At 38.9% G+C, this 27,133-nt stretch overlaps 1 long non-coding RNA gene across 2 annotated transcripts in view; it reads left to right on the top strand.

The window, feature by feature from the left end:
* Nucleotides 1-27,133, top strand: part of LOC141101389 (uncharacterized) — a 63,435-nt gene that overhangs the window by 18,217 nt on the left and 18,085 nt on the right. The window contains exon 2 of one of the 2 annotated variants that reach the window (XR_012234964.1): nt 14,638-14,755. The exons of the other annotated variant lie outside the window; for it this stretch is intronic. This is a non-coding gene — a long non-coding RNA (uncharacterized lncRNA). The remainder of the gene's footprint in view (nt 1-14,637; nt 14,756-27,133) is intronic. 2 annotated transcript variants of the gene reach the window in all.

Below are 27,133 nucleotides of genomic sequence, written 5' to 3'. Positions count from 1 at the left end.
GTATTAATTGTGGCATACAAATAACCTGACAATAAAATTCTCCAGATCAATATGATTATGATGTAAGTGTAACTAGTGGGAAAAAAAAATCAGAAAAAAAACAATTTTTTTTTTTTTAAAAGCTTAGTGTCTTCATTTCCGTAAGTCATGACTTTTCAATTTTTCTGTTGATGACGATGATGCGGAGAATTGTAATTTTTGCACTCTTTACTGGCATCATTTTGAAGTTTATATGATTTTTTTCATCACTTTTCATCATATTTTCTGGAGTTGACAAAAACAACAGCAATTTTTGGAGTTTGGATAATTTTATTTTCACTTTATCGTATTTAACATAATACCTAAATCATTGTATGTTATCATGGATGAGAATTTTGTGGACGTGGCAGTACTGGATATGTTTACGTTTCTACTTTTTAACATCTTTAGTACTAAACAGGCCAAAAAGGCGTGATTCAAACTTTTTTTTAGTATATTTTTTTAAAACTTTTTTCTTACTTTTTAAATTTTTTTTCTTTGGCTCAACAGGTAACTTTTGCTTGTAATTGTCTGATAGTTTGATCTATATACTGAAATGGCTGTCACTCTTACCACTGTGCATCCAGCATACAGCTCATAGCAGGCTGTGATCAAGGTTCAGGACAGAAACTTTCACCATCATGTAAAGTGTGGTACGCAGGAACATGACATGCTGACAGAGAAATAATTGTATTACTAAATCAAATCTAAAAAACAATAATTTCTATAATATTGCCCCAGGCCATGATGTGTAATGGGGTGCAAACCATGATACCAAATAGCATGGTGACTACTTTTCACCCTTCAAATAAGCAGACTGACTAATTACAGGTTCCTAGAAACATGTGATGCTCATTACAGTACATATGTTCATCTCACTTGACCCTTTAGTCAAATAATTTTCAATCTATTTGGGGGTGCAAACACTTTTGTGTTAACTACTATAATACTGCCAATATGTACAAGAATATAACTACTATAATACTGCTCCTATGTACAAGAATATAACTACTATAATACTGCTCCTATGTACAAGAATATAACTACTATAATACTGCCCCCTATGTACAAGAATATAACTACTATAATACTGCCCCTATGTACAAGAATATAACTACTATAATACTGCTCCTATGTACAAGAATATAACTACTATAATACTGCCCCCTATGTACAAGAATATAGCTACTATAATACTGCCCCTATGTACAAGAATATAACTACTATAATACTGCTCCTATGTACAAGAATATAACTACTATAATACTGCTCCTATATACAAGAATATAACTTCTATAATACTGCTCCTATATACAAGAATATAACTACTATAATACTGCCCCTATAAACAAGAATATAACTACTATAATACTGCCCCTATGTACAAGAATATAACTACTATAGTACTGCCCCTATGTACAAGAATATAACTACTATAATACTGCCCCCTGTGTACAATAATATAACTACTATAATACAGCTCCTATGCACAGGAATATAACTACTATAATACTGCTCCTATGTACAAGAATATAACTACTATAATACTGCTCCTATGTACAAGACTATAACTACTATAATACTGCCCCTATAAACAAGAATATAACTACTATAATACTGCCCCTATATACAAGAATATAACTACTATAATACTGCCCCTATGTACAAGAATATAACTACTATAATACTGCCCCTATATACAAGAATATAACTACTATAATACTGCCCCTATAAACAAGAATATAACTACTATAATACTGCTCCTATGTACAAGAATATAACTACTATAATACTGCCCCTATATACAAGAATATAACTACTATAATACTGCCCCTATAAACAAGAATATAACTACTATAATACTGCTCCCTATGTATAAGAATATAACTACTATAATACTGCCCCTATGTATAAGAATATAACTGCTATAATACTGCCCCTATAAACAAGAATATAACTACTATAATACTGCTCCTATGTACAAGAATATAACTACTATAATACTGCCCCTATATACAAGAATATAACTACTATAATACTGCCCCTATAAACAAGAATATAACTACTATAATACTGCTCCCTATGTATAAGAATATAACTACTATAATACTGCCCCTATGTATAAGAATATAACTGCTATAATACTGCCCCTATAAACAAGAATATAACTACTATAATACTGCCCCTATGTATAAGAATATAACTGCTATAATACTGCCCCTATAAACAAGAATATAACTACTATAATACTGCCCCTATGTATAAGAATATAACTACTATAATACTGCCCCTATAAACAAGAATATAACTACTATAATACTGCCCCTATATACAAGAATATAACTACTATAATACTGCCCCTATAAACAAGAATATAACTACTATAATACTGCTCCCTATGTATAAGAATATAACTACTATAATACTGCCCCTATGTATAAGAATATAACTGCTATAATACTGCCCCTATAAACAAGAATATAACTACTATAATACTGCCCCTATGTATAAGAATATAACTGCTATAATACTGCCCCTATAAACAAGAATATAACTACTATAATACTGCCCCTATGTATAAGAATATAACTGCTATAATACTGCCCCTATAAACAAGAATATAACTACTATAATACTGCCCCTATGTATAAGAATATAACTACTATAATACTGCCCCTATAAACAAGAATATAACTACTATAATACTGCTCCTATGTACAAGAATATAACTACTATAATACTGCCCCTATATACAAGAATATAACTACTATAATACTGCCCCTATAAACAAGAATATAACTACTATAATACTGCCCCCTATGTACAAGAATATAACTACTATAATACTGCCCCTATGTATAAGAATATAACTGCTATAATACTGCCCTATGTATAAGAATATAACTACTATAATACTGCTCCTATGTATAAGAATATAACTACTATAATACTGCCCCTATATACAAGAATATAACTACTATAATACTGCCCCTATATACAAGAATATAACTACTATAATACTGCTCCTATGTACAAGAATATAACTACTATAATACTGCTCCCTATGTATAAGAATATGACTACTATAATACTGCCCCTATGTATAAGAATATAACTACTATAATACTGCCCCTATGTATAAGAATATAACTACTATAATACTGCCCCTATGTATAAGAATATAACTACTATAATACTGCCCCTATGTATAAGAATATAACTACTATAATACTGCCCCCTATATACAAGAATATAACTACTATAATACTGCCCCTATATACAAGAATATAACTACTATAATACTGCCCCCATGTATAAGAATATAACTACTATAATACTGCCCCCTATGCAGGGCCGGCGTTTGGACCAGGCAGGCGAGGCAGATGCCTGGGGCCCCCACCTACAAAGGGGGCCCCCTGCATCTGCAGTCCATTTATGAAGAGCCCAGAGGGTGTACAGCAGTGAATAATGCTGTGCATTGCTCTGAAGTCTTGGAATGTCTCTCGCAAAGCCCCTTGAGCCCCCCTGTTTCTTTCTCTCTGCAGTCAGGTTAAAAGTTGAGAGTGAGGGGGAGGGGCTGATTACAGCACAGTGACAGTCAGGAAGATGCCTGAAGCCCTGTATGTCTCCTTCCGAATCCTGATCATGGCTGCTCCTAGCACTGGCCTGAGAATGGATATGCCTAAGTGAAGTCACAGAACCTGGTAAGGGCAGCAATAACAGGTCAGAGAGCAATGATTTACTCACTGTGGCCCGGAGTTCTGTGCTGATCACTGCAGGATCAGGATTCACAGCCACATACAGCAGCGATCAGCATCAGCTCTGACCACAGTCACTAATCCCTGCTTGTAATGTGACAGGGCGACCTCCTGTCACTACTGTCTGGATGACACAAGACCGGGACATTGTCTGCTGAATCAGGGGATTTATGATATAGAAATAAATGAATTCCCATGTGAAATAATAAGGGTAAGCCATACACATATACAGTACAGGTGTGCATAGGAATCAGCGGTTTTGTTTTTTTGAAGCCAAAGCCTGCTCTCTTGGCAGTAAAACACTGCTTTCAAAAACCCATTTTTAGGGTATGTGCAGACGATCCAGAAATGGCAGCACTTTGGCCACAGCAGACATGTGCTCCATCCAAAGTGCTGCCATCTGTTGAACGCAGGTGATGCAGCATGTGTTCATTGAAACGTGTGGAATCACCACACCCAATACATCGTAGGGGTGAGATTTCTCTTGTGGAGACTCTCATCTATGCAAGATAAATTGACATGCTGCGGTCTGCAGAGTCGTGCTGCATGTCCATCTCTGCAGGTGAAGTGCGAGCGTATGTGCACGCATAGTGGACATGGAATTTCTAGAAATCCCCTCCACTATGCTGTAACATCTGGCCACTGCGGGTTGGATGCTGCGGATGTACGCAGCATCCAGAGTTTACTGATTGTGCACACAGACCCTTAGAGCTTTTGCTGTTTGTTTTTTTACAATATGCATTTTGTCTACAGTACATGTTTAATAAAGTTAGTTTTATTCACCAAAAACACAGCGAAAAACAACGTTGCGACATTTGCAGCTTTTCTAAAACTTTTTCATTGCTTTCTATGGGTGAAAAAAATTGCTGAAAGAAGTGACACGCTGCGGATTTAAAAAAAACGCTGCAGTTGTGAAATTCAGTCAGGAGAAAATAAAAGGGTGTGCAGGAGATCTCTGAAAATCTCAGTCTTTGCTTGTGCTGTAAAATGCTGTAAACTTCTTATTTGCAGAAGAAAAAGCTACAAAAATTCTGCATATGAACGTGGCCAAAAGCTGCTTTTTAAAGTGCCAGCAAAATATGAGATTTCCGAAATCTGCCCCCTATGTACAAGAATATAACTACTATAATACTGCCCCTATGTACAAGAATATAACTACTATAATACTGCCCCTATGTACAAGAATATAACTACTATAATACTGCCCCTATGTACAAGAATATAACTACTATAATACTGCCCCTATGTACAAGAATATAACTACTATAATACTGCTCCTATGTACAAGAATATAACTACTATAATACTGCCCCTATAAACAAGAATATAACTACTATAATACTGCCCCTATGTACAAGAATATAACTACTATAGTACTGCCCCTATGTACAAGAATATAACTACTATAATACTGCCCCCTGTGTACAATAATATAACTACTATAATACTGCTCCTATGCACAGGAATATAACTACTATAATACTGCTCCTATGTACAAGAATATAACTACTATAATACTGCTCCTATGTACAAGAATATAACTACTATAATACTGCCCCTATAAACAAGAATATAACTACTATAATACTGCCCCTATGTACAAGAATATAACTACTATAGTACTGCCCCTATGTACAAGAATATAAGTACTATAATACTGCTCCTATGTACAAGAATATAACTACTATAATAATGCCACTATAAACAAGAATATAACTACTATAATACTGCCCCTATATACAAGAATATAACTACTATAATACTGCCCCTATAAACAAGAATATAACTACTATAATACTGCTCCCTATGTATAAGAATATAACTACTATAATACTGCCCCTATGTACACGAATATAACTACTATAGTACTGCCCCTATATACAAGAATATAACTACTATAATACTGCCCACTATGTACAAGAATATAACTACTATAATACTGCCCCTATAAACAAGAATATAACTACTATAATACTGCCTCCTAGCTGTGAGGTTGTGTGTTTGTAGCTCTCCTGATGTCTGGAGCAAGCCCAGGGGGAGGCCACCCTGGGCGGGGTAACTCCCCAAGCAAGGCCCAGGCTTCCAGGCCTACACTTGGAAGTAACGCTCAAGTTGTGTCTAAGGCGGATGCAAGTCCGAAAGTTGTTTCTGAGGGAAAGAAAGCTCAGAATGGAAGTAGCAGCAGCAGCAAGAAAGGTGAAGCTGTGAAAGTGCAAAAAGTAACGGAACAAGGAAAAGCCATGGCTGTGGGTAAGAAAGTTCCAGTTAAGCAGTTGGCCAGCCAAGGCAAGCAGAGTGAAGGACAACTAGGAGAAATCCAAAAGAAATCTACTGGTGAGAAGCTGAATGGAGGAAAGCAGCCTGCAGCTCAGGAGGTGCCATCACCATCTTCAGGTGTGCAGCTGACTCCCAGCAGACAGAGGAGAACCTCACTGGAGAGACAGATGCTCAAGGAGAACCTGCAGCAGCAGCATGTGGTGGCCAGCATGGCGAGCTCTGGGCTCACAAGGTCGCAGTCAGGTGGCAGCAGTAAAAGTGCTGTGGAGCCTGGAACCACGAAACCAGCGGTGGTGAAAGTTAAGGAGACATCTGGTTTCAAGCATCCAGGGACATTGCTGAAAGCAGGATCCCAGGAGGAGACGCCATGTGCACCTAAGCTTCAGGTCGCAGAGGAGATCCCAGGACTGGTCAAGAGGCTCGGTGAGTTACAGCAGCACAAAGACTTGCTGCAGAAGCAAATAGACATGGGCTATAAGGTAAAGGCTGCTAATCCTGGTGGGGATCACACATTTTGTGATCAGACTCTGCACATGCTTGGTATACAGCTGGCAAAAGTGGTGACGGACATGGACTGTGTCCTAGAGAAGATGGGGCCCCTGGCAGAGACTTATAGGAACCAGGAACTGTTTATGGCACACAAGCAGGACTCCGCAGGTTCCAGCTCAGACATTGTCCCAGGTGAGCCCCAGAAGCCGGTGCGGCCAGTGCTGCAGCCTGCAAGTTTCTGCTTCCAAAAGGGTCAAATACTGCAGCCGCAGCAGCCTGCGGCAGACCCCAAGCAGCAGCATGTTATGCAGATTCCAGAAGGTGTACCACAAGTCTCAGAATGCCCAGCAGAGCAGCCTGTAGCAGATTCCAAGCAGCAGCATGGACTGCACTTTCCAGCAGAGGGACTACAAGTCTCAGAATGCCAAGCACAACAGTTGGGAAGTGGACATGTGCCGGCCATTACTGATGGTGCCCAGCAGGGCTCTGATGCTGGGGATAACCGCACTGTATCTGGGGGGTCGGGGGCTTGGGGTAGCACAGTATCTTTGGTGGACGCTGCACAGTCTGATAATGACATTGATGCTGATGATAACAATGTGCATGATAATGTCTGTGATTTCCCACCTTTAATTTCAAGCACACAAGGTGTGGCTGCCCCTCCTGCTGCAGACCTTCACCCCGTCAGTCAACCCAATGTGACCCCGCACGGTCCCCCCAGTAATGCCTGGAGTCGTGGTGCTCCGTCCTTTACCTCTGGTACCAATTATACAGGCCAGGCGTTTAAACGGAGAAACATTGTGCGTTTCCGGCACAGAGATGCCAAGGAGGACCTGCCAGACAGGAGGTTTGTCATCAGGGAGCTCTTGTGCCACCAGATGGGGTTTGTGCCAGTCAGCATCCTGGCAGTGATTAATCTTCCAGACAGGCAGGGCTGTGATGTCAGCTTTAAGCTCATGTCTGACCTGGACAGATTCTGGTCTAGTTTCCCCAAGTTTAGAGACACGGAGGGATGGAGTAAGTTCAGCTTTATTCCTATCTCTAAGCCAGATACTGTCACCGTAAATGTCATCTTCTGGAATGAGTTTGTTCCCCCGCAGGACATTGTGGTGTGGCTCCGGAGGCATTGTGATCTGGTCTCGGACCTCACCAAAAGCAGAGACAGTGATGGGATCTGGACGGGAGGGTGGCGGGTTTTGGTGAAACTTCGCCAATGCAATAACATCACTGCCCATTTACCCAACTCCTTCTTTATTGGGAGGGAGAGGGGTGTGTGTTTCTATCCTGGGCAGCCTCGTAAGTGCTTTAAATGTGGCAAGGCAGGTTACCTGGCAAATACCTGTACTGTGGTGAAGTGCAGCCTGTGTGGGGAGGTCGGCCATCTAGGTGCAGACTGCCAGAACATCAGGTGCAACCTCTGTGGGAAGATCGGTCACCCTCACAGGGACTGTCCAGACGCCTGGCACAATATCTGTAAGGACTTTCCTGACGAGGACTTGGTGGCAGGGGCAGAGATTCTGGAGGAGGCAGCTTTACTGTCAGGGGAAATACTGACCAGACCAGAGGTCCACCAGGGGTCTACTCAGCTAACACCAGAGCAGCAGGGTTCAGAGAGAGAACAGGGGAGTATGGAGGTTGTACCTCAGGGGCAGCGGTCACAGGAAGGCATTACTTCAGTGCTACCATCTGTGTCTGAAGAGTATAGCAATAATCAGAAAAGGAAGAAAAACGACAAGGCCTCCCGTAAACCTGAGGGGTATGACACTGGCTAAGGAGCCGGGAAGAAATTCCAGAGCTCTGCAGGTGTAATGGTCGTATCTAACAGGTTTGATGTTCTGTCTGAGTCTGAGGGCGATCTTGAAGATGATCTTAAAAGAATTGAAGCAGAGAGTGATAGGGACGCAGAGGACTGTCCTCCGCCAAAGCGGAAGCCCTTACCTGAGGGCACTCGGGTAGAGTCTAAGATGGAGACCGGTGGTGAACAGAATAACTCCGACTCAGATCTGTGACGCCGTCAACCAGATAATGTCCAAACTCAGATAGGGAAAATCATTAGGAGAAATTAGGAAATGTTAAGACAGAGAAGGATGAGTCACTGGGTAGGAACATGATGAGCTCTGTTTGCAAAGTTTTTTTTTTTTTTTTCTCTCCTCAAACTAGGAGTATGGACTCTAAGTTTATTTGATATGTATAACCTGGATATGTAATGAATGTATGTACAATCCTAGTGAATTCAGTTTTGTATTATTGGAGGAATGTTATTTGTATTTGTTTTGTTTTTACAATAAAAATTGCCCCTATGTACAAGAATATAACTACTATAATACTGCCCCCTATGTACAAGAAATATAACTACTATAATACTGCTCCTATGTACAAGAATATAACTACTATAATACTGCCCCCTATGTACAAGAATATAACTACTATAATACTGCTCCTATGTACAAGAATATAACTACTATAATACTGCCCCTATATACAAGAATATAACTACTATAATACTGCTCCTATGTACAAGAATATAACTACTATAATACTGCTCCTATATACAAGAATATAACTACTATAATACTGCTCCTATGTACAAGAATATAACTACTATAATACTGCCCCCTATGTACAAGAATATAGCTACTATAATACTGCTCCTATATACAAGAATATAACTACTATAATACTGCTCCTATGTACCAAAATATAACTACTATAATACTGCCCCTATGTACAAGAATATAACTACTATAATACTGCCTCCTATGTACAAGAATATAACTACTATAATACTGCTCCCTATGTACAAGAATATAACTACTATAATACTGCTCCTATGTACAAGAATATAACTACTATAATACTGCTCCCTATGTATAAGAATATAACTACTATAATACTGCCCCTATGTACAAGAATATAACTACTATAATACTGCCCCCTATGTACAAGAATATAACTACTATAATACTGCTCCCTATGTATAAGAATATAACTACTATAATACTGCTCCTATATACAAGAATATAACTACTATAATACTGCTCCTATGTACAAGAATATAACTACTATAATACTGCTCCCTATGTATAAGAATATAACTACTATAATACTGCCCCTATGTATAAGAATATAACTACTATAATACTGCCCCTATGTACAAGAATATAACTACTATAATACTGCTCCCTATGTATAAGAATATAACTACTATAATACTGCCCCTATGTACAAGAATATAACTACTATAATACTGCTCCCTATGTATAAGAATATAACTACTATAATACTGCCCCCATGTATAAGAATATAACTACTATAATACTGCCCCCTATGTACAAGAATATAACTACTATAATACTGCTCCTATGTACAAGAATATAACTACTATGATACTGCTCCCTATGTATAAGAATATAACTACTATAATACTGCCCCTATGTATAAGAATATAACTACTATAATACTGCCCCTATGTACAAGAATATAACTACTATAATACTGCCCCTATGTATAAGAATATAACTACTATAATACTGCCCCTATGTACAAGAATATAACTACTATAATACTGCTCCCTATGTATAAGAATATAACTACTATAATACTGCCCCCATGTATAAGAATATAACTACTATAATACTGCTCCCTATGTACAAGAATATAACTACTATAATACTGCTCCTATGTACAAGAATATAACTACTATGATACTGCTCCCTATGTATAAGAATATAACTGCTATAATACTGCCCCTATGTATAAGAATATAACTACTATAATACTGCCCCTATGTACAAGAATATAACTACTATAATACTGCCCCCTATGTACAAGAATATAACTACTATAATACTGCTCCCTATGTATAAGAATATAACTACTATAATACTGCCCTATGTATAAGAATATAACTACTATAATACTGCCCCCTATGTACAAGAATATAGCTACTATAATACTGCCCCCTATGTACAAGAATATAACTACTATAATACTGCTCCCTATGTATAAGAATATAACTACTATAATACTGCTCCTATGTACAAGAATATAACTACAATAATACTGCACCTATGTACAAGAATATAACTACTATAATACTGCTCCCTTTGTATAAGAATATAACTACTATAATACTGCCCCTATGTACAAGAATATAACTACTATAATACTGCCCCTATGTATAAGAATATAACTACTATAATACTGCCCCTATGTACAAGAATATAACTACTATAATACTGCTCCTATGCACAGGAATATAACTACAATAATACTGCCCCCTATGCACAAGAATATAACTACTATAATACTGCTCCTATGTACAAGAATATAACTACTATAATACTGCTCCCTATGTATAAGAATATAACTACTATAATACTGCCCCTATGTACACAAATATAACTACTATAATACTGCTCCTATGTACAAGAATATAACTACTATAATACTGCTCCTATGTACAAAAGTATAACTACTATAGTACTGCCCCCTATGTACAAGAATATAACTACTATAATACTGCCCCAATGTACAAGAATATAACTACTATAATACTGCCCCTATGTACAAGAATATAACTACTATATTACTGCCCCTATGTACAAGAATATAACTACTATAATACTGCTCCTATGTACAAGAATATAACTACTATAATACTGCCCCTATAAACAAGAATATAACTACTATAATACTGCCCCTATGTACAAGAATGTAACTACTATAGTACTGCCCCTATGTACAAGAATATAACTACTATAATACTGCCCCCTGTGTACAATAATATAACTACTATAATACTGCTCCTATGCACAGGAATATAACTACTATAATACTGCTCCTATGTACAAGAATATAACTACTATAATACTGCTCCTATGTACAAGAATATAACTACTATAATACTGCCCCTATAAACAAGAATATAACTACTATAATACTGCCCTATATACAAGAATATAACTACTATAATACTGCCCCTATGTACAAGAATATAACTACTATAGTACTGCCCCTATGTACAAGAATATAAGTACTATAATACTGCTCCTATGTACAAGAATATAACTACTATAATACTGCTCCTATGTACAAGAATATAACTACTATAATAATGCCCCTATAAACAAGAATATAACTACTATAATACTGCCCCTATATACAAGAATATAACTACTATAATACTGCCCCTATAAACAAGAATATAACTACTATAATACTGCCCCTATGTACACGAATATAACTACTATAGTACTGCCCCTATGTACAAGAATATAACTATAATAATACTGCTCCTATGTACAAGAATATAACTACTATAATACTACCCCTATGTACAAGAATATAACTACTATAATACTGCTCCTACGTACAAGAATATAACTACTGTAATACTGCTCCTATATACAAGAATATAACTACTATAATACTGCTCCTATGTGCAAGAATATAACTACTATAATACTGCCCCTATGTACAAGAATATAACTACTATAATACTGCCCCCTATGTACAAGAATATAACTACTATAATACTGCTCCTATGTACAAGAATATAACTACCATAATACTGCCCCCTATGTACAAGAATATAACTACTATAATACTGCTCCTATGTACAAGAATATAACTACTATAATACTGCTCCTATATACAAGAATATAACTACTATAATACTGCCCCTATATACAAGAATATAACTACTATAATACTGCTCCTATGTACAAGAATATAACTACTATAATACTGCTCCTATATACAAGAATATAACTACTATAATACTGCTCCTATGCACAGGAATAGAACTACTATAATACTGCTCCTATGTACAAGAATATAACTACTATAATACTGCTCCTATGTACAAGAATATAACTACTATAATACTGCTCCTATGTACAAGAATATAACTACTATAATACTGCCCCTATAAACAAGAATATAACTACTATAATACTGCCCCTATGTACAAGAATGTAACTACTATAGTACTGCCCCTATGTACAAGAATATAACTACTATAATACTGCCCCCTGTGTACAATAATATAACTACTATAATACTGCTCCTATGCACAGGAATATAACTACTATAATACTGCTCCTATGTACAAGAATATAACTACTATAATACTGCTCCTATGTACAAGAATATAACTACTATAATACTGCCCCTATAAACAAGAATATAACTACTATAATACTGCCCTATATACAAGAATATAACTACTATAATACTGCCCCTATGTACAAGAATATAACTACTATAGTACTGCCCCTATGTACAAGAATATAAGTACTATAATACTGCTCCTATGTACAAGAATATAACTACTATAATACTGCTCCTATGTACAAGAATATAACTACTATAATAATGCCCCTATAAACAAGAATATAACTACTATAATACTGCCCCTATATACAAGAATATAACTACTATAATACTGCCCCTATAAACAAGAATATAACTACTATAATACTGCCCCTATGTACACGAATATAACTACTATAGTACTGCCCCTATGTACAAGAATATAACTATAATAATACTGCTCCTATGTACAAGAATATAACTACTATAATACTACCCCTATGTACAAGAATATAACTACTATAATACTGCTCCTACGTACAAGAATATAACTACTGTAATACTGCTCCTATATACAAGAATATAACTACTATAATACTGCTCCTATGTGCAAGAATATAACTACTATAATACTGCCCCTATGTACAAGAATATAACTACTATAATACTGCCCCCTATGTACAAGAATATAACTACTATAATACTGCTCCTATGTACAAGAATATAACTACTATAATACTGCCCCCTATGTACAAGAATATAACTACTATAATACTGCTCCTATGTACAAGAATATAACTACTATAATACTGCTCCTATATACAAGAATATAACTACTATAATACTGCCCCTATATACAAGAATATAACTACTATAATACTGCTCCTATGTACAAGAATATAACTACTATAATACTGCTCCTATATACAAGAATATAACTACTATAATACTGCCCCTATGTACAAGAATATAACTACTATAATACTGTCCCCTATGTACAAGAATATAACTACTATAATACTGCCCCCTATGTACAAGAATATAACTACTATAACACTGCCCCCTATGTACAAGAATATAACTACTATAATACTGCTCCTACATACAAGAATATAACTACTATAATAGTGCCCCCATATACAAGAATATAACTACTATAATACTGCTCCTATGTACAAGAATATAACTACTATATACTGCTCCTATGTACAAGAATATAACTACTATAATACTGCTCCCTATGTACAAGAATATAACTACTATAATACTTCCCCCTATGTACAAGAATATAACTACTATAATACTGCCTCCTATGTACATGAATATAACTACTATAATACTGCCCCCTATGTTCAAGACTATAACTACTATAATACTGCCTCCTATGTACAAGAATATAACTACTATAATACTGCCTCCTATGTACAAGAATATAACTACTATAATACTGCCCCCATGTACAGGAATATAACTACTATAATACTGCCCCTATGTACAAGAATATAACTACTATAATACTGCCCCTATGTATAAGAATATAACTACTATAATACTGCCCCTATGTACAAGAATATAACTACTATAATACTGCCCCTATGTACAAGAATATAACTACTATAATACTGCCCCTATGTACAAGAATATAACTACTATAATACTGCCCCCATGTACAGGAATATAACTACTATAATACTGCCCCTATGTACAAGAATATAACTACTATAATACTGCCCCTATGTACAAGAATATAACTACTATAATACTGCCCCTATGTACAAGAATATAACTACTATAATACTGCCCCTATATACAAGAATATAACTACTATAATACTGCCCCTATATACAAGAATATAACTACTATAATACTGCCCCTATGTATAAGAATATAACTACTATAATACTGCCCCTATGTACAAGAATATAACTACTATAATAGGTTACATTAGATGCTGTATATATTATTTGTACCAAATGTGTAACTTTACTCTTTTCAACAGTATTGCTCACCTGACATCTTACTGCCCGGTTTGTGCCGTCTCCCTTTGGGCACAGGACATTCTCTCTTGTGCTTCTCTGACATCTAATTTAGGCACCTGAAATTTAGATATATTCATGGTAAGGTCTTCATTGTGGTGATTTATCTCTCGTACTATAATTGTATCTGCAGCCATAAATCAGAGTAATGACAATGAGTATTCGTGTTCCCGTGAGCGCCGGACGTTGTATCCCCATTTACATTGTCATTAGCAGTTTTGTGACGATATCGAGTCACTTCCATTATGTAATTGGAATATAACTGGAGTAAGAAACATTGTGTATAAATAACACAATTTCATTAAGGCTAAATACGCAGATTGCGGGTAATAATAACGGCAAGGTATGGTATCACTTATCTCCACGTCCAGGAAACTAAGCCCGCTGCTCCATAATTACACCTAGAGCAATAACATCTATCACAAGTCTCAGCTGACGTTTAACCCCTTCACCCCCAAGGGTGGTTTGCACGTTCATGACCGGGCCAATTTTTACAATTCTGACCACTGTCCCTTTATGAGGCAATAACTCTGAAACGCTTCCATGGATCCCGGTAATTCTGACATTGTTTTCTCGTGACATATTGTACTTCATGTTATTGGTAAAATTTCATTCAAATAACTTGCGTTTATTTGTGAAAAAAAAACGGAAATTTGGCGAAAATTTTGAAAATTTCGCAATTTTCCAACTTTTAATTTTTATGCCCTTAAATCACAGAAATATGGCACTCAAAAAACTTAATAAGTAACATTTCCCACATGTTTACTTTACATCAGCACAATTTTGGAACCAAATTTTTTTTTCTGTTAGGAAGTTATAAGGGTTAAAAATTGACCAGCGATTTCTCATTTTTACAACACCATTTTATTTTTAGGACCACATCACATTTGAAGCCACTTTGAAGGGTCTATATGATAGAAAATGCCCAAAAGTGACACCATTCTAAAAACTGCACCCCTCAAGGTGCTCAAAACCACATTCAAGAAGTTTATTAACTCTTTAGGTGCGTCACAGGAATTTTTTGATGTACAATAACAAAAACACACTGGCGCTTCTAAATAGAGAAAGGAAAGGATATTTGTAAGGTAGCCGCTGCTGGTATACGTGCTGGGCCTGTGCACACCCAGGAAAGGAAAAAATGACAGAAAGAAAGAATACCTGCGCTGGCTAGCTGAATCCAATGGTGATAATATGCAAAAATCCCCTGAGTGAACAAGGTGGAGGGGAACCAGGAAAAACCTAAACTGGGGTGGGAATGCTCAAACCACGTGATGACCTGAATGGGTAGATGGGATGGAAACCAACAATGAAAGTGAAGGTGGATAAGTATACCACTTACTTCATGTTGGTTGCGGGGCAGGAAACAGATCCATCAATTGCCGCGTGAGGAGGTGGCTGTGTCGCGGTGATGGTGGCAGAGACGCAGCACCAAGGAGGCGTCCCTCCTATGATATTGGTGCGGAGGCGTCTCGGATGCTGACAGCCGCTGGGTGGATGATCAGTGGCGGCGCACTCCGGCTGAGAGGCGCCGCCGGTGTGCAGCGGCTGAAGTGGGGAAGGGGAAACCGGGTGAAGTCACCAGGAGGGAAGGGACGGGAGTGCGTGCAGGCCAAACTAGAAGCCAATGCGTTTCTAAGGTCTGCGGACCTTCTTCATCAGGGCTGTCAGGCTGTTCTTTGTGCTGCGTCTCTGGAATGGTCTGCAGGTGTCATGTGTGTTTGGAGAGCCCCTGATGTACCTAAACTATTGAATCTCCCCACAAGTGACCCCATTTTGAACACTAGACCCCTCACGGAACTTATCTAGATGTGTGGTGAGCACTTTGAACCCCCAAGTGCTTCACAGACATTTATAATGCCCGGGCGTGAAAATAAAAAAATAATTTTTTTACGCAAAAATGATATTTTTGCCCCCAATTTTATATTTTCCTAACAGTAACAGGAGAAATTGGACCCCAAAAGTTGTTTTGCAATTTTTCCTGAATAGGCTGATACCCCATATGTGGGGGTAAAACACTGTTTGGGCGCATGGCAGTGCTTGGAAGGGAAGGAGCACCATTTGACTTTTTCAACTCAGAATTGGCTGGAATTGAGATCAGACGCCATGTTGCATTTGGAGAACCCCTCATGTGCCCAAACAGTGGAAACCCCCAATTCTAACTCCAACCCGAACCCCAACACACCCCTAACCCTAATCTCAGCCCTAACCCTAACCCTAACCCTAGCCCTAACCCTAACCCTAGCCCTAGCCCTAACCCTAACCCTAGCCCTAACCCTAACCCTAATGGGAAAATGGAAATAAATACATTTTTTTTTTATTTTATTATTTTTCCCTAACTAAGGGGGTGATAACGGGGGGTTTGATTTACTATTTATGACGGTTTTTATATTTGGCAGCTGTCACACGCTAAAAGACGCTTTTTATTGTAAAAATAGTTTTTGCATCACCACATATTGAGAGTTATAATTTGTCCGTATTTTGACCCACCGAGTCATGTGAGGTACTATTTTTTGCGGGACGAGTTGACGTTTTTCATTGGTACCATTTTCAGGCACGTGACATTTTTTGATCGCTTTTTATTCCGATTTTTGGGACGCAGAATGAACAAAAACCAGCGTTTCATGAATTTCTTTTGGGGGGTGCGTTTACACCGTTCCGCGTATGGTAAAATTGATAAAGCGGTTTTATTCTTCAGGTCAGTACAGTTAAAGCGATACCTCATTTAGGTCTTTTTTTATGTTTTGGCGGTTTTATGCAATGAAAACTATTTCATATAAAAAATAATTATTTTTGCATCACTTTATTCTACGAGCTATAAGGCTGTGTGCACACGCTGCGGAAAAGGTGCGGATTCATCCGCGCGGATTTTGTACAATCCGCAGGTGAAACCGCAGGTCAAAAGACCTGCGGTTTTACCTGCGGATTGCTCTGCGGTTTTGCCCTGCGGTTTTTCATCTCCTCAATGGAGGAGATGGCAAACCGCAGGAGAATCCGCAGAAAGAATTGACATGTCAATTCTTTCTGCGGATTGAAAACCGCAGATAATCCGCGCGGAAAATTCCGCACCGTCTGCACTGCGGTTTTTGATTCCCATAGGGGATCATTGTACTGTACACCGCAGCAAAAACTGCTGCGGGTCCGCAGCGGCCAAAACCGCTGCGGAACCGCAGCAAAATCCGCAGCGTGTGCACACAGCCTAACTGTTTTATTTTTTCGCTGATGATGCTGTGTGGCAGCTTGTTTTTTGCGGGACAAGATGACATTTTCAGCGGTACCATGGATATTTATATGCGTCCTTTTGATTGCACTTTTTGTTTGGCGGTATGATAATAAATCATTATTTTTTGCTTCGTTTTTTTATTTTTATTTTTTATGGGGTTCGCTAAAGGGGTTAACTAATGGGACAGTTTTATAGGGCAGGTTGTTACGGACACGGCGATACCTAATATGAGTACTTTTATAGTTTTTTTTTATTTCCAAAAAATGGATTTATTGGGGGAATTTTTTTTTTTTTCTAATTTATTTGGTTTTTTTTTTCTTTTTTTTTTTTTTTAAATTATTTTAACACTTTTTTTTAACTTTATTACATAGTCCCAGGTGGGACATCACTGTCCTGTGACAGATCGCTGATCTGTCACATCACAGATCACTGTGAGAGATCAGCGATCTATCACAGGCACTGCTGCAGACTTCCTCTTGCCTGTGCTTTGCAGGCACTGAGGAAGCCGGCTCCCTGCAGGCCCCCGAAGGGCCCCGTCGCCATCTTGGATTCGGGGGCCTGCAGGGAAGGAGCCCCCCGCAGCAGCGCTGCACATTGCGCTGCTGTGGGGGCTCAGGGAAGCACGGAGAGAGCCCCCTCCCTGCCGATGCTTCCCTTTAACCCCCGGTACACCGCAATCATGTTTGATCGCGGTGTGCAAGGGGTTAACGTGTCGGGGGCGCTATGTGACCGCCCCTGACACATTGTGCCGGGTGTCAGCTGTGATAATTAGCTGACACCTGGCCGCGATCAGCGGCGCTCACCACGTGGGCGCCGCTTATCGCTGAGACGTACTATCCCGTCCATGGGCATAGGGGCCCGGGTCCCATGGACGGGATAGTACGTCTAATGTCAGGAAAGGGTTAAACAACGTAATTTGGGAATTTTGTGGGGATTTTATATTAATAAATGCATTTAAAAAAATTACTTTATAAAATGAGTAAAACGTTCACAGTGTTCTATAAACAAAAACTTCACTGCTTACGGTGGGAGTAATATAAACATATATCTATATATATAATTGTCTTATCATGTCTGTCTGTAACCGAAATCCTGCATCACTGATTGGTTGAGGCCTAACTGCCGCAACCAATCATCGACAGTCGCTTATTCGTCGCGGCAACACGGCCGCATTGCTTATTGTAAAGGCACATTACAGCCGTTAAAGGCATCACTGCTGCGTTGCTGATTACACAGACACAGTCCTGTACATATACAATACATTAGGAAAGAGCAGAACAGTGACTGCAGCTCTGGGTGTAACAGGAGTACATTAGGTAACAGTAGAACAGTGACTGCAGCTCTGGGTGTAACGTGCATACAATACATTAGGTAAGAGCAGAAAAGTGACTGCAGCTCTGGGTGTAACTGTAGTGCAATACATTAGGTAAGATCTGAAGAGTGACTGCAGCTCTGGCTGTAACAGGAGTATAATACATTAGGAAAGAGCAGAACGGTGACTGCAGCTCTGGGTGTAACTGGACTACAATATATTAGGTAACAGCAGAACAGTGACTGCAGATCTGGGTGTAACTGGAGTACACTACATTAGGTAACAGCAGAACAGTGACTGCAGATCTGGGTGTAACTGGAGCACAATACATTAGGTAACAGCAGAACAGCGACTGTAGATCTGGGTGTAACTGGAGTACTCTACATTAGTTAACAGGAGAACAGTGACTGCAGATCTGGGTGTAACTGGAGTACAATACATTAGGTAAAAGCAGAACAGTGATTGCAGCTCTGGGTGTAACTTGAGTACAATACATTTGGTAAGATCTGAAGAGTGACTGCAGCTCTGGCTGTAACAGGAGTATAATACATTAGGTAAGAGCAAAATGGTGACTGCAGCTCTGGGTGTAACTGGACTACAATACATTAGGTAACAGCAGAACACTGACTGCAGCTCTGGCTGTAACTGGAGTACAATACATTAGGTAACAGCAGAACAGTGACAGCAGCTCCGGGTGTAACAGGAGTATAATACACTAGATGGTGGCCCGATGTTATCGCATTGGGTATTTTAGAGTCTCTGTTAAAATAAAAAATAGTTATATACTCACCTTCCGACGGACCCCGGACTCTGTCCCTCCTGTCACCACGTGCCCGGCATCTTCCGATTCCAGTAATGCTTAGCGAGAAGGACCGGAGATGACTTAACTCTCGCGAGAGCGTGACGTCATCAGCAGTGTTTCGCGCAAATCATTACTGGAACCGGAAGATGCCGGGAGCGTGGAGAGGAGAGAAAGAGTCCGGGGGCCATCGGAAGGTGAGTATATAACTATAGAATCGGGCCACCATCTAATATATATATATATATATATATATATATATATATATATATAATACACAGCAAAAGATTGTTAAGGAAAAGCACAATAAAAGGATATGATAACATTTCTTCTTGCATGCAGTCACCACTAGAGGGAGCTTAGGAACTATATCGCTTGGTGACATGCTGCAAACGGATTCCATACATGTGTAATTTGCCATTCATGTGCTGTGCTTTGACGGTGTGCGTTCAGGAGACATTACATATATTACAGAGGACACTTTTTTGAGTGGACATGATTCTGAGGTTATTTATTTAACCCCTTAGAGACTGTGGTCAATAGCAACTGCAGCATCTAAGCGGTTAGAAAGCGTTAGTGGCTGACGCTGACGTCGTTTGCACAATGATCTCTGGATCTATGCATGATTCTTGCACACATTTTATTACATTTGTCGACGACGCTTTCTTCTAAGCTTTCAACTCTTTTTGTAGGTAGAAAATTTCTTCAAGCATTAGAATAAGTAAAAAGGAATGTTGCAAGTAAGGAATGCTCCATGATTTGCCACTGTTTTTTTTTTTTTACACCAGTAAACTGCTGAACGGGGAAGATAAATTCTAAACTAAGTGTTTAAACATCTTTTTGAAAAGAGAAAAATAAACTTTTTTGAATTGTTTTATCATATCCAAAACAATAAAAAGTTGACTTCATTTTTATTGTCCCATCGGTAGCAGCAACTCAACATAGAAAGTCAAATCACAGAATTGCTGCTTTTTGTTCATCCTCTTTGTAATGAGCGTCATTAAAAGTGATAAAAAGTTGAACTTAGATCAAAATGCTACAAAATGAAAAAATCAATTAATCTCTCCAAACTTTTGCGACTTTTTGCCCTTGAGAATTCGATGAGTTGTTCCTGACATCTGCTGAGAATTTTATGACAATAGCATCTTTACAAATCTATCTTTTAGAAAATTGTTGACGTGTTCAATACTAATTTCCCCTACGGTGTGTATGTATGTATATATATATATATATATATATATATATATATATATATATATATACATATACAGTGGGAAATATAAGTATTTGATACACTCGTGATTTTGCAAGTATCCCCACCTACAAAGCATGGAGAGATCTGTCATTTTTATTGTATGTACACTTCACCTGTGAGAGACAGAATCTAAAAATAAAAACCAGAAATTCACATTGTAGGATTGTTACATAATAAATTTATTTGCATTTTAATACATGAAATAAGTATTTGATACAATAGAAAAACAGAACTTAATATTTGGTACAGAAACAGTTGTCTGCAATTACAGAGGTCAGATGTTTCCTGTAGTTCTTGACCATGTTTGCACACACTGCAGCAGGGATATTGGCCCCCTCCTCCATACAGATCTTCTCCAGATGTTTCAGGTTTCGGGGCTGTCACTGAGCAACATTGAGTTTCAGCTCCTGTAAAGATTTTCTATTGGGTTCAGGTCTGGAGACTGGCTAGGCCACTCCAGGACTGTGAAATGCTTCTTGCGGAGCCACAACTTAGTTGCCCTGGCTGTGTGTTTTAGGTTATTGTCATGTTGGAAGACCCAGCCACAACCCATTTTCAATGCTCTTACTGAATGAAGGAGGTTGTTGGCCAAAATCTTGATACATAACCCCATCCAGCCTCCCTTCAGTACAGTGCAGTCATCCTGTCCTCTTTGCAGAAAAGCTTCCCCAAAGTATGATATTTCTCCCACCATGCTTCATGGTTGGGATGATGTTCCAGGAGTTGTACTCCTCCTTCTTCTTCATTCTATTTTGGTCTCATCTGACCACATGATCATCTCCCATGCCTCCTCTGAATCTGGTCATTGCTGAGCTACAGACCTGGACATGTGCTGGTATGACTTCTCACCAAGCGTTTTGCCTATTGTCCTGTAGCTCATCCCAGCTTTGTGCAGGTCTACAATTTTGTCCCTGGTGTCCTTAGACAGCTCTTTGGTCTTGGCCATGGTGGATAAGTTGGAGTGTGATTGACTGTGTGGACAGGTGTCTTTTATACAGGTAATTAGGTCAAAACCGAAGCAATTAATACAGGTAATGAGTGCAGAGTAGGAGGCTTCTTACAGAAAAACTACCTGGTCTGTGAGAGGCAGAAGTCTTGCTGGTTGGTCAGTGATCAGATACTTATTTCATGCAATAAAATGTAGTTTAATTATGTGAAAAATCCTACAATGTGTTTTTCTGGATTTTCTTTTTAGATTCTGTCTCTCACAGGTGAAGTGTACCTACGATAAAAATCACAGATCTCTCCATTCTCTGTAGGTGGGAAAACTTGCAAAATCTTCCGTATATCAAATACTTAATTTCTCTATTGCATATGTATATACAATTAAAATCAATTTTAGGAAATTATTGATATAATGTAATTACTACTGAGTGGACTCCTCTTTTAAAATATTTTCAGATGATTAAAAAAAAATTGCTTATCCGTTAGTATGTAGCATAGCTTTTTATATCACCCCTGGCCTATAAGTAAATGAGTATTACATACTATTTAGGGCCCTACGTTGATCGTCCAGAGACATGGACACGAGGCAGATTATAGAAACCTCTAGGAATACACGTTTGCATTCAGGGCTGGTAGGACGCGGCTCTCATCTGCATTCTTCTTACCTTTCCTTTAGGCACCGCCAATCCATCATAAGAGAGAATGGAAACAAACTATCGTAGAGGTGTTGGGGTAAATTTTGTCACTTCCACAGTAAATTCGTCATTCATACATTAAGCACTTTATCATCCCGCACTGGTCAGCTGCACATTTACTATTCTGCTGGGTCCCCGATCTGTATTCCCTGGTCATTGTTTCCCAGATCTCTCCTTTGTCCCTGAGCTGTGGCTCCAGTGTTGTTGATGGATGATCCACATAGGATCTGCAATAAATCAGTATCGAATATTCCATGAAGAAGAGGAGAACCCTTAGCTTTTTATATCAGACGTAAGAAATGGCCAAGAAGCCAACAGTAAGAGCAATTAAAGGAGAGCTTTAAACTAGAACAACATGGGAAGGGAAGCAAAAGACCAGAAAAAGCCATACACCTGACAAATGCTACTGAGAACTCTGCTATTAGAAGTGGAAAGGAAGAACAAAGACGAAAGAATCTAATTAAAAAAATATTGGAGAAAGAGAAACCAATCACAAACTAAAATGTTTCTATACTAATGCACAAAGCATGGGCAACAAACAAGGAGAATTGGAACTACTAACACAGGAAAAGAAATATGATGTCATTGGAATCACTGAAACTTGGTGGGACAATACACATGATTGGAATACAAGACTAGAAGGATACAACTTATTTGCAAGAAACAGACTTGATAAACGAGGAGGGGGTGTCGCATTGTATGTTAGAAATGTGTATATCTGCACAGAGATTGAAGCTTCAGAGACTGGGAGTTCTGTGGAAACTGTTTGGGTAAGAATACAAGGACAGAACAATGGAAAGGACACCATTGTAGGCATTTACTACAGGCCGCCTGTGCAAGCTGAAGATATGGATGAACTCTTTATGCATCAAATGGCCAAGTTCTCCAAAAAATATGACATAGTTGTCATGGGAGATTTCAACTATCCAGACATTTGTTGGGAATCTCTCTCAGGCAAAACTAACAGGTCAAGGAAATTCTTATCCTCTCTTGCTGACAACTTTATCTTCCAAAAGGTAAAGGAGAAAACAAGGGGAACTGCTACCTTGGATCTAATCCTTATAAACAGGGAGGAAATGGTTGAGGAGGTAAAAGTGACTGGGACCCTAGGAGGTAGCGACCATGCTATTTTAGAATTTTGGATAACTAGAGGCGGAAGACCTGTGAAGACTCAGACGTCAAGGTTAGATTTCAGAAAGGCAGATTTTAAGGGATTCAGAAAGAGAATTGGAGGGATCCAATGGCTGGATATCCTTAAAGACAAAAATGTCCAGGAAGGATGGGAAATCTTGAAAAATGAAATTCTCAAAGCACAGTTGTTAACAATTCCGAAAAGAGGGAAGAATAGGAAGCATTTAAGGAAACCAGGATGGATGAACACAGAACTTAAGCACATGCTAAAAAGGAAGCAAAAAATGTTTATAAAATGGAAAGAAGGAGGCATATCTAAAGAAGAATATAATGCTGTCTGCAGAACCTGCAAGGCACAAATCAGATTACCTAAAGCTGAAAATGAATTGAGGCTTGCAAGAGATGTCAAAAGCAATAATAAAGGATTTTGGGGATATGTCAAAAGTAAAAGAAAAGTCAAAGATGCTATAGGATTTTTACAGGATGAAAATGATGAAATGGTAAGACAGGATGTTGAGAAGGCTGAACTTTTAAATTCCTATTTTGCATCTGTTTTCTCTCAGAAAGGAAATGTAACATCAACTGTTATTCACTGTCCTATTAAGGGAATAGAAGAATCCAGGATATCTATAAACAGAAAGATAGTGAGGAAACACTTAGCTAACCTAAATGTATTCAAGTCTCCAGGTCCAGATGAATTACACCCCAGAGTACTGAAGGAGATAGCAGAAGAAATTTTTGAACCCCTCTCCATAATCTTTGAAAATTCTTGGGGAACAGGAGAAGTGCCAGAAGACTGGAGAAGAGCAAATGTTGTTCCTATCTTCAAAAAGGGGAAGAAGGTGGACCCAGGCAACTATAGGCCGGTGAGTCTGACTTCTATACCAGGAAAGATCTTTGAACAAATTATTAAACAACATGTATGTCAATACCTGGATAAGAATGAAGTGATTAAACAGAGTCAGCATGGGTTTGTAACTAATAAGTCATGTCAGACTAATTTAATTTCCTTCTATGATGGTATTACTGATTGGGTGGATCAAGGAAATGCTGTAGATATAGTATATCTTGACTTCAGCAAAGCATTTGACAAAGTCTCTCATACAATCCTTATTGAAAAAATGACTAAGTATGGAATGGACAAGGCAACTGTTAGGTGGATTCATAACTGGCTTAGTGATCGGACCCAAAGAGTGGTCGTAAATGGCTGCACATCCAGTTGGAAGAATGTCTCAAGTGGGGTACCACAGGGCTCTGTCCTGGGCCCTGTATTGTTCAACATCTTTATCAACGATTTAGATGAAGGAATTGAGGGTAAACTGATTAAATTTGCTGATGACACAAAGCTAGGAGGGATAGCTAATACTAGAGAAGAGAGAGAGAGGATTCAAAAAGATTTAAATAAACTGGAGAAGTGGGCAGCAACTAACAGAATGGTTTTTAACAGGGAGAAATGCAAAGTACTACATCTGGGCAATAAAAATGAAAAAAGCATATATAGAATGGGAGGAATAGGGCTAAGTGACAGCACATGTGAAAAAGACTTGGGTATACTAATAGATCACAGACTGAATATGAGTCAACAGTGTGATGCAGCAGCAAAAAAGGCAAATGCAATTCTAGGATGTATTAACAGAAGCATACAGTCTAGATCACGTGAAGTCATTATTTCCCTCTACTCCTCTTTGGTCAGACCTCATCTGGAATATTGTGTCCAATTTTGGGCACCACATTTTAAAAAAGACATCAACAAACTGGAGCAAGTTCAGAAAAGAGCGACCAGAATGGTGACCGGTCTGCAAACCCTGTCTTATGAGGAAAGGTTGCAGGATTTGGGAATGTTTAGTTTGCAAAAGAGAAGACTGAGAGGAGACTTAATAGCTGTCTACAAATATCTAAAGGGCTGTCACATTGTAGAAGGATCAACTTTATTCTCATTTGCACAAGGAAAGACTAGAAGCAATGGGATGAAGCTGAATGGGAGGAGACACAGATTAGATATTAGAAAAAACTTTTTGACAGTTAGAGTGATCAATGAGTGGAACAGGCTGCCACGAGAAGTGATGAGTTCTCCTTCAATGGAAGTCTTCAAACAGAGGCTGGACAGACATCTAACTGGGATGATTTAGCGAATCCTGCTTTGAGCAGGGGGTTGGACCAGATGGCCCAGGAGGTCCCTTCCAACTCTACGATTCTATGATTCTATGATTCTATGAATTTATATACAGACTAATAATAATGTAGGGGAGCATGGTGGTGTAGGGTTGAGCAGGTTCTCAGGATGCAGTGACGAGACACGAGACAAGGTATGACTTGTGAAATCAACTTTTAGAACTTGGAGCCGCGGGGGCTATGCTGAACAAGTAACAGGGGTAACAACAATCTGTCCTTGCAGAGACTCAACAAAATAATCAATACTTTTCTTATATTCAATGTGACTAACCCGGCTAGAGCGGGCGTCGAAGGCCACGTATGGCACAAACTATGGGTCCTTATTTCCTATAGTTCACTTATCCTTCCAGACGTCGCTCGGGTTCACAGGTGCGGTCGCTTAGAGGTTGCTGAATGCGGCTGCCTTGATGCCTCGTTGTCCCGGGATGATTTGAGCTTGACAGGCCCTGAAGAAACTGTGCTGATGGGGCACAACAGGCCCTGAAGACTCTGTGCTGGTGGGGCACAACAGGCCCTGAAGGATCTGTGCTGGTGGGGCACAACAGGCCCTGAAGACTCTGTGCTGGTGGGGCACAACAGCCCCTGAAGACTCTGTGCTGATGGGGCACAACAGGCCCTGAAGACTCTGTGCTGGTGGGGCACAACAGGCCCTGAAGACTCTGTGCTGGGGGGGCACAATAGACCCTGAAGAATCTGTGCTGATGGGGCACAACAGGCCCTGAAGACTCTGTGGGGCTTTCAGGACGTCTTTTACCGGCTCTCGTCTCACAGTGCAGTGATGACGCAGTTCCCCAAATGACGTTCAGCCAGCCTCTGCTCAGGGTCCCCTTGTAGACGGGACGTGGGCCTCTATTGCCGCCTATGGCGAGGTGGCGTCCACTGAGGCCGGTGATGGCAGGGCCGCAGCTGAGGAAGGAGACAGGGGGGCAG

Source organism: Dendrobates tinctorius, unplaced genomic scaffold (genome assembly GCF_039654945.1).
Source record: "Dendrobates tinctorius isolate UK_male_01 unplaced genomic scaffold, ASM3965494v1 ptg000116l, whole genome shotgun sequence".
In the NCBI taxonomy this organism is placed as follows: domain Eukaryota; kingdom Metazoa; phylum Chordata; class Amphibia; order Anura; family Dendrobatidae; genus Dendrobates; species Dendrobates tinctorius.
Note: the sequence above shows the minus strand (reverse complement) of the source record. Positions and strands in the feature narration are given on the sequence as shown.